Source organism: Manacus vitellinus, unplaced genomic scaffold, assembly GCF_001715985.3.
Source record: "Manacus vitellinus isolate BGI_N305 unplaced genomic scaffold, ASM171598v3 scaffold_52_pilon, whole genome shotgun sequence".
In the NCBI taxonomy this organism is placed as follows: Eukaryota; Metazoa; Chordata; class Aves; order Passeriformes; family Pipridae; genus Manacus; species Manacus vitellinus.
In genome coordinates, this window is record NW_021940628.1 from 2,619,451 (window position 1) to 2,626,880 (window position 7,430).

Sequence of the window (7,430 nt, forward strand, 5' to 3'; positions counted from 1 at the left end):
TCACCCCAAGAGCTTGGGGTGCCACAGGGAGGTGCAGGTGATGCTGGGGGTGGGGGGCACCGAGCTGCTCCTGGGGCACAGCTACAGCTCTGGGGGCCAGGGGCTTCTGGGGAGCAGAAATACAGGGTCCCCCAGATCTGCCAACATCACTCTGTCCCCACATCGTCCCCTGGGGACGCCAGGTCTGGGACTGTCTCTTTTAGGGGGCATCCAGAGCATTTCTGCACGTGCCCAATTCCCTCGTAGGCTGCACAGGAGGCCCCTGGCAATGGCCCTGCCCCACAGCACTGACTTAGGGACAGTTTTGGTGTCACAGGGCCGTGTCTCTGTGCTCAGCTCCTGCCAGAGCCCAGCCCAGCATACGGAGGGTGGGATGGAACAGGAGGGGCTGGGCGTGAGGAGGGGACAGCTGGCGGCCTCCCAGGTGTCCGTCTGGTGTTGGGAGAGGGAAGAGAGGAGCGTCTGCGGAGCCTGAGTGCGTAATTAGAGCTGCGACTTAATTGGCAGACGGGGACGCGCGATGGGCTCGTGTGACTTGAATAGTGATGGGCTGGGGAGAGGGAGGAAGCTCCGCACTGCACAGAGCCCAGAGGGGACCAGGGGGGCCAGGACACCCCGGAAAGCCTTGCCCAGTGATGGGAAAGGGGAGGGGACGGGGAAAGGACCCGCACAGCACGGTCTGTTCCATGAGTCCAGGGGCAGCCCGGACCTGAGCCCTGGAGGGGATGTCAGTGCTATGGTGAGGTCCCAGGGCACCTGCTGAGGATGGCAGATGTCATGGGGCTGGAAAAGAGCAACGACTCCCCCTTTATTTGGAAAGGGGGAAAGGGAAAAAACAAGGAATTATGGTGTTGTCTCTGTTCAGCCTCTGGAAAAATACCAGGACACATCAAAAACCCTCCTGTGGGAGCCTGGGAGGCAGTGGGATGACAGGGACCAGTCCTCTCACAACTGTCAAGAGCAATGGGGGCAAAACACCTGCCTTCCCATGTGTTGGGCCCCTCACTGTTGGCATAGGACGGGGTCCAGCCAAGCTGGGAATTACTGGATTTGTGTGACAATTCCCTCCATCTCGCTGCTGCTGGGGGATTTGGAGATCCCTGTGCAGAGACTCACTGCTGTTGGTATGGAGGCACATCCTGCTGAGACCTCAGCTTTGCATTTCTGGGGCCAGTTTGGCTGCACCTGCCTTGGAACTGGGGGCCTCTGCCTCTGCTCCAGGTGCTCAGTCCATGGAGGAAGCACCAGCAGGAGCCCAGATCCTGGCAGTGCCTCCTGCCCAACCTCGTGCTCTGGTGAGGGAAAGCCCAAGGGAGGCAGCAGCCTGGCCTGCAGCCACCCCTGCATGGCTGTGCCCAAATCCTGCTCCGTCGGCCAAGCTCACCCAGCCCAGCCACGTGTGGCTGGATTTGGGGTGGGCACCAAGCTCAGTGAGGGGCTGAGCCTCCCCCCTGCCAGCCCGGGGCTCCTGCTCCTCCCCTGCACCTTCTCCACTGCTGAAGTGATGAAATTTTAATCTGCTGCCAGGCAGGAGATGAAAGGGAGGCACCACAGGCGCTTCCCTGGGATGCAGCCGCTGCAGCCCCGGCACCGCGATGGGGACCACGGACACAGCCACTGTGCTGGGAATTGTCACCACCCAGGCTGAGGGAAGAGGGGTGGAATGATGTGGGTTTGGCAGGACAGGGCTGTCTCCTGGCTCTGGTGGAGGGTTTTTTTCTCTTGGGCAATGGGTGCCTGTCGCTTCTCTGGGAAGGAGCTTTGGTTGACAGGGAGACACCTGGAGCTCTGCAGGATCTCCTCTACACGAGGGGACCTCTCAGCTTTGGGGTGTCTCACTGTGACCCCCAAGCACGACAGTGTCTGTGCATGGACTGAGGGTCCCCAGAACTGCTGCAGGAGGGTGGGTGGTGGCAGAGGCTGCCAACACTGAGCCCCTCACACCTGATTCACTCCCCCCCTTCATCCAGCTGGATGGATGAGTGGAGAGAAACCACTGGTCCATAAACCAAACCACAGGGACCCCATTGATGCCACACCCCCAGGCAGGTGGGGACAGACAGACAGGCAGTCAGTGATGCTGCCCAGACCCTCGGCACAGGCTCCAACATCCACCCCCTGCAGCACAGCCGGGTGCTCCCAGTCAGACCCATCCGTGCCTGCTGGAACCTGTTGTCCCTGCCCGGTGGCACCAACCCCGTGCCATCACAGCCAGCCCCTCACAGGAGCAGGACTCCTCACTGCTGGTGGGTCACAGCAGAGGGGTCGGAGCAGGGACCCCCAGCCGGTGTCCCATGATTTGGCAGTTGGGGTCACGGCTTCTCTTCCCATCAATTAGCGACCGTTAATCAGAGGGTGTCGGTTGATTAACCTGTAGGCTAATTCCAGAGGCTCATCTCACCCTCTTATCACGGAATTCAGAGCCTGGCGACTCGCGGGTGACACCCCGGCGGTGACACGTCCCCGCTGGTGGTCTCGGGTGGGAGTGGGACCCCATCCCCTCCCCGCGTGGTCCAATTAGCCCCGGCAGGGCCGTGGGCCGGGACCTCGGCGGGGGCGGGGGGGGGGAAAGGGGGGGGCCCGGGGGGGTGGGGGAAAAAAAAACGGGGTAAAAAAATGAGGCAGAGAGGGGGCGTGACAGGGCGGGGGGCCCGAGCGCCCTCCGTCATCCGCCCGGGGCGGGGGAGGGACGACGGGTTGCCCGGCGATGCAGCGGGCGGAGCGTGGGCTTCGGCGGGCCGCGCTCCCGGTCGAGCCAGCTCGGTTTCGTGAGTTGCCGTGCCTGAACCGAGGCGAGCCGGCGCTGTCCGAGCCCCGCCGACCCGCGACCGGGCGGCACAGGCTGCCCGCGGTACCGGGCCCGGCGCTCGGGTCCGCGGTGCTGACGGCTCCGCCGCGCCGCAGGAGCGCGCCGGCGGGGCGGCCCGGCAGGCCCGGAGCGGCTCGGCGCGGCTCCGAGCGGCCGCGGGGGTGGAGCTTCTTGGCTGCACGGGGCCGCGTCCTGCTCTGCTTCAGCTACGCGGTTGCGCGGTGGAGGCAGGTAAGGGCGGCCGGGCCCCGGGAGCGCTGCGGGGGTGGGGGGGGGGGTTGTGCGGGAGATCCCCACCCGGCGGGGGAGCGGCGCGAGGGGACGGAGTTTTGGGGTCGTTCCGGGATTGGTCGGGATTTGGGTGCAGAAGAGGCGGCGGTTTCGGGCGCGACAGCCCGCGGCACGGGCTCGGGGAAGCGCCGGCGCTCGCCCCCAGCTCGGGGTCCCGGCGTGGGCGCTCCAGCCGGGCATCCCCGGGAAAGGCGGCTCGTGGGGATGTGCTGTGGGGACGGGGAGAGCGAGCCGAGCCCCTCGCCCAGCGCTGGGCACGGAGAGGCGAAAGCTCTCGGGCACCTGAGCAGCGGCACCGGTTCGTGCCACTGGGATGAACGGGAGCAGAGGGGGCAAAGCCAGACCTGCTCTGCCGATGCCGCGGCACGTCAGCCTCGGCAATCCCCCTTGGCCCGCTTACCCCGCGGCTGTTCCGGGGCACAGCTGGGAGCCCTGTGAGCTGGGGAAGCACCACGGCCCCAGAGGAACCTCCTCTCCTGGGGCACAGCACGTCCCAGCCCCTGGAAACCAGGCCCCTCCGACCGGCTGAGCTGGGCAGTGGGGGATCTTCGGGGAAGGCAAAGGGCCCCATGAGCTGGACCTGATTTTGGAGCGACCAGGACGTGCTCAGGTCCTCTCCTCCCTGCATCGGCCGGGATGAGCCTTGACCCCAGCACCCTGTGTGGGTGTAAACTGGGCAGTGCCGGTGCTGCTCCCCAGCCCAGACCAGCCGCCCTCCCCGGCTCTGTGCAGGCAGTCGAGGGCTGTCTCCTTCCCTGGCTGCAGGATGTTGGTGGAACAGCTGCTTTGATTTGCAAACCGCTGATTGCCAGGATATCTTGCATTCCAGGAGGCTGGGGGTGACTATTGGGGATGCAGGAGCTCCAGGGAGTGGAAATTCCTTTGGCCAAGTCAGCCCCGGGAGTTGCTGGAGTTACATCCAGCCTTGTCAGGGCTGCAGCAACCCCCCCCTCCCCCCGAATTCCTTCGGCTCTGACATCCATCCTTGGCCTCTGAAGTTGCCGTTTCACAACTGACAGATCCGGGGAGATTAATGAAAACATTCCCGAGAGGAGGGAGCGATGAGGAAAACACCGCGGCACAATGGAGGCGCCTGCAATTGTGACAGCCCTCCCGATCTTCTGCAAACTAGGCCACTTCCCTGCTCTTCCTTATCCTTGAATCACCTCGGTCAGCAACTGGGAGTAAACACGGAGTTGTGCCCCTGCCCATAACCACCTCCTGCTCCTGCCTGTGCCCCGAAGTGTCCGTGCCACGTTTTGAGCTGGGCAGCTCCGTGGGCACGGAGAGCTGCCCTGTCTCATGGGCACGGCGCGTGCTGGGGAGGCAGGAGGCTCAGATATGGGCTCTGCTGGACCTGGGTGACCTTGGTGTTGGGCCACACACCCCTGCTGCCCCCTCTCTCTGCGTGTCTCCTTTGCCAAGGGGGGTGATGAGCTCTGCCCATGCCCTGGCGAGGCAGCAGACTTGTCCTGTCCCTGTTTTTCAGAGAAGGAACAGTGGAATGAGGGTCTGGAGTGGTTTTCCCAAGGTCACACGGAGGTAGTGGCAGCACCACCACCAGCTCCGTGTCCCCAGCTCCACCTGATGATGTGGCCACCAGGCCACTGAGGCTCACAAGAGTCACTGGAAAAGCCCATGGAGAGGAAATCATTCCCAGGCAGGGATGGAGGCTCGGGGGTCCTTTCCCTTTGGACCCAGAGCTTGTGCAAGTGGGTTTGAAACAGTTCCCATTGTGAAAGGTTAAAGCTGCTGTTCCCAGGAGGGAACTGGTGCAAATTCCCCCCTGGCAAAGCCATGGCAAGGGCGAGTGAGGGAGCAGCACCGAGCACAGGCCCTGCTTTGAGCAGGGGTTTGGTCAGACAGGACCATTTTTTGGCAAGGTGATGCCAAGGTGAACAAGAACTGGAAGCAGGACCAGGAGGAAAAAGTAGCTGAGAAATAACCTCCTTACCAACACTCTTTGACAGCCCTCAGCATCCCACCTGTGTGGGTGACCCCTCCAAGTCATTCCTGCTGCTCCCTGTTCCAGAGGGTCCCTGAGGAAACACTCGGGATGGTTGGCAAGTCAGAAACAGGATTTGATTTTGCCACAGTGTTGCTCTGCCTCGTTAGTCTGAGTTAACAAAGAGGGGGGTGAGCTGGGCTGGGCTCAGGGCACTGCTGAGGGCTGTAAGAGCAGCAGGGAGATGATGGAAGACCCCAAAATAGGCCATGGCCCCTGCAACTTTTTAGGACAAAGAGCATCTCTGCAAAGTGCTGGCCCGGAGAGCAGCTCAAGTCAGGTTTGTTTTTGTGAGATGGAGGGCAGAGGTGACATTGCCAAGGCAGAGGTAAAATCTCCCCAGCCAGCACAGCTCCAGGCCCAGTTCAGCTCTCAGGACCTGGACTGGCCTCCAGTTTGAGGAGCCCCTTAACAGCCCCCCCACCTCCACTGCCCAAAAAGGGGCCAAACCCGCCTGGCTGGATTCTGGTCACTGCTCAGCTCCAAAGTGTGTCCTCACACCCCAAGCCACGCTGCAAACCAGCCACCTCCTCCTCTGCTGAGGTGAGTGTCCATCCTCACCCCCTCCCCAGGCAGCCCCCCGGCCTCAGGGGGGAAGGAGAGCAAAGCAAAGCTGACAACCCGACTCCAGGTGCTGATTCCTGCCCTGCATGTGCTCACCCTGAGCCCGGGGAGCTGAGCTCACCCGTGGTGTGGCAGGATCAGACCGAGCCACAAGCTCAGCACACACGGGAGGGAGAGCAGTGATCGCTCTGAGAGCTCCCTGGGAACAACAAACCAACCCACTCCGGCCCCTTCCCTCCATCCCGGAGGCCACGGAGGTTCCTGGCCAGCTCAGGGGAGGCGTGAGCACTTTATTGATTTCTGCATTCCCTGTGGGAGAGGTTTAATTGGAGTGGGGAGGTTTCTAACCTCCGTGTCAGCCTCTCAGCAGGGATGCTGCTGCGCACGAGGCAGCCAAGGTTGTGCCATCCTCTTCCAAACGCTGTCTCCTGCTGGGAAAATACCCGTGGAAAAGGGACATCCTGCCCAGAGAGATGTGCTTGCAGGCATTAACCGTGCACAGGGTCCTCCACAGAGTATCATCCATGTGCTGGTACTGGACACGGCCTCGTCCCTCGGAAATTTATTGCTAAATAAACCCCTCCTGGTTTATAAAGTGCCCAGAGGCCGAATTAAGGCTTGAATCAAGTGTAATTCAGTTAAAAGCAGAAATGTGTTGAGCAATGAAGCTGCAAATCTTTTCGTGTGCAGTAAAAAGTGGGATACAAGAGCAGAGCTGGGCTGGGAGCAGCCAACAAACTCCTGGGAGAGGTCTGGCACTGGCATCCAGCGCTGTCTGGGAAAATCCCGGGCTTGCTCAGCCCCTCTGCCTCTGATTTCTCTGATATTACAGAGGGGTGGGCTTAGAGGAGCTGGAAAAGCCCGTGGCACCCAGTTCTCCACAGACATTCAGGTCCCAGGTAAACCATGCCATGATGGCAATGACTCTGCTGTGGGTTTGCAGCATTAGAATCCAAAGGGATTGAAGGGACCCGAGGGGATCCTGCCTGGCTTTGGGACTCGGGGACCCCAAGGTTTGGCAGTGTGGGACTCTCCAAAGCAGAAGCACCCCTTCCTTCTGCCCTGAGGGATTCCCAGCAGCCAGGCTGGACACAGAGAACATCTCCATGCTCTGTGAAAAGGCTCCATCCTCCCTGACAGCATTTCCACCCTCAAGTTTGGGCACCTGCTCGCTGGGAAGCGGCGGCAGAGCCGAGGGGTGGGCGGGAGGGGGCTGGCCTATTAATATCCCGTTTTTGCAGGGAAGTGGGCGGTCAGCGGGAAATAATTGCCTCTTTCCCAGCCCAAAGAACCACCAGTTGGTCTTTCTGCTCTTTGAAATTGCCAGAGCTCAGCAAAGAGCCCCGCTCCCCACGGGGCCGGGAGCAGGATGATCCCTGCTCCCTCGCACTCCCCTGGGGCTCCCCTCATTAAAACCCTCGGGAACGCTGAGCAATGTGCCAGCCCTTCCCACACACCCCATAAAGCCGGCAAGCAATTATATCCACTGATGGGATCCATGCTGGGAGAGCTCAGAGAGGCTCAGAGAGGCAGCAAAAGCAGGTCTGTGTGAATCCACATGCCTGAGAACATCACATGGATCTCACGGATGCTCCTTCCCCTTGCAGGTCGTGTCCTTCCATCTCCTGCATCTGTGGGCTGCAGGGATAAAGAGCTGCTGGGATTTAAGGCTGGCATTCACTGCTCCCTGCAGGAAAGGGCAGCTGGCAGGTGGATGGCATGGAAGGAGCTGCTTCAGAGCCTCGGCAGGCACTCGGCTCA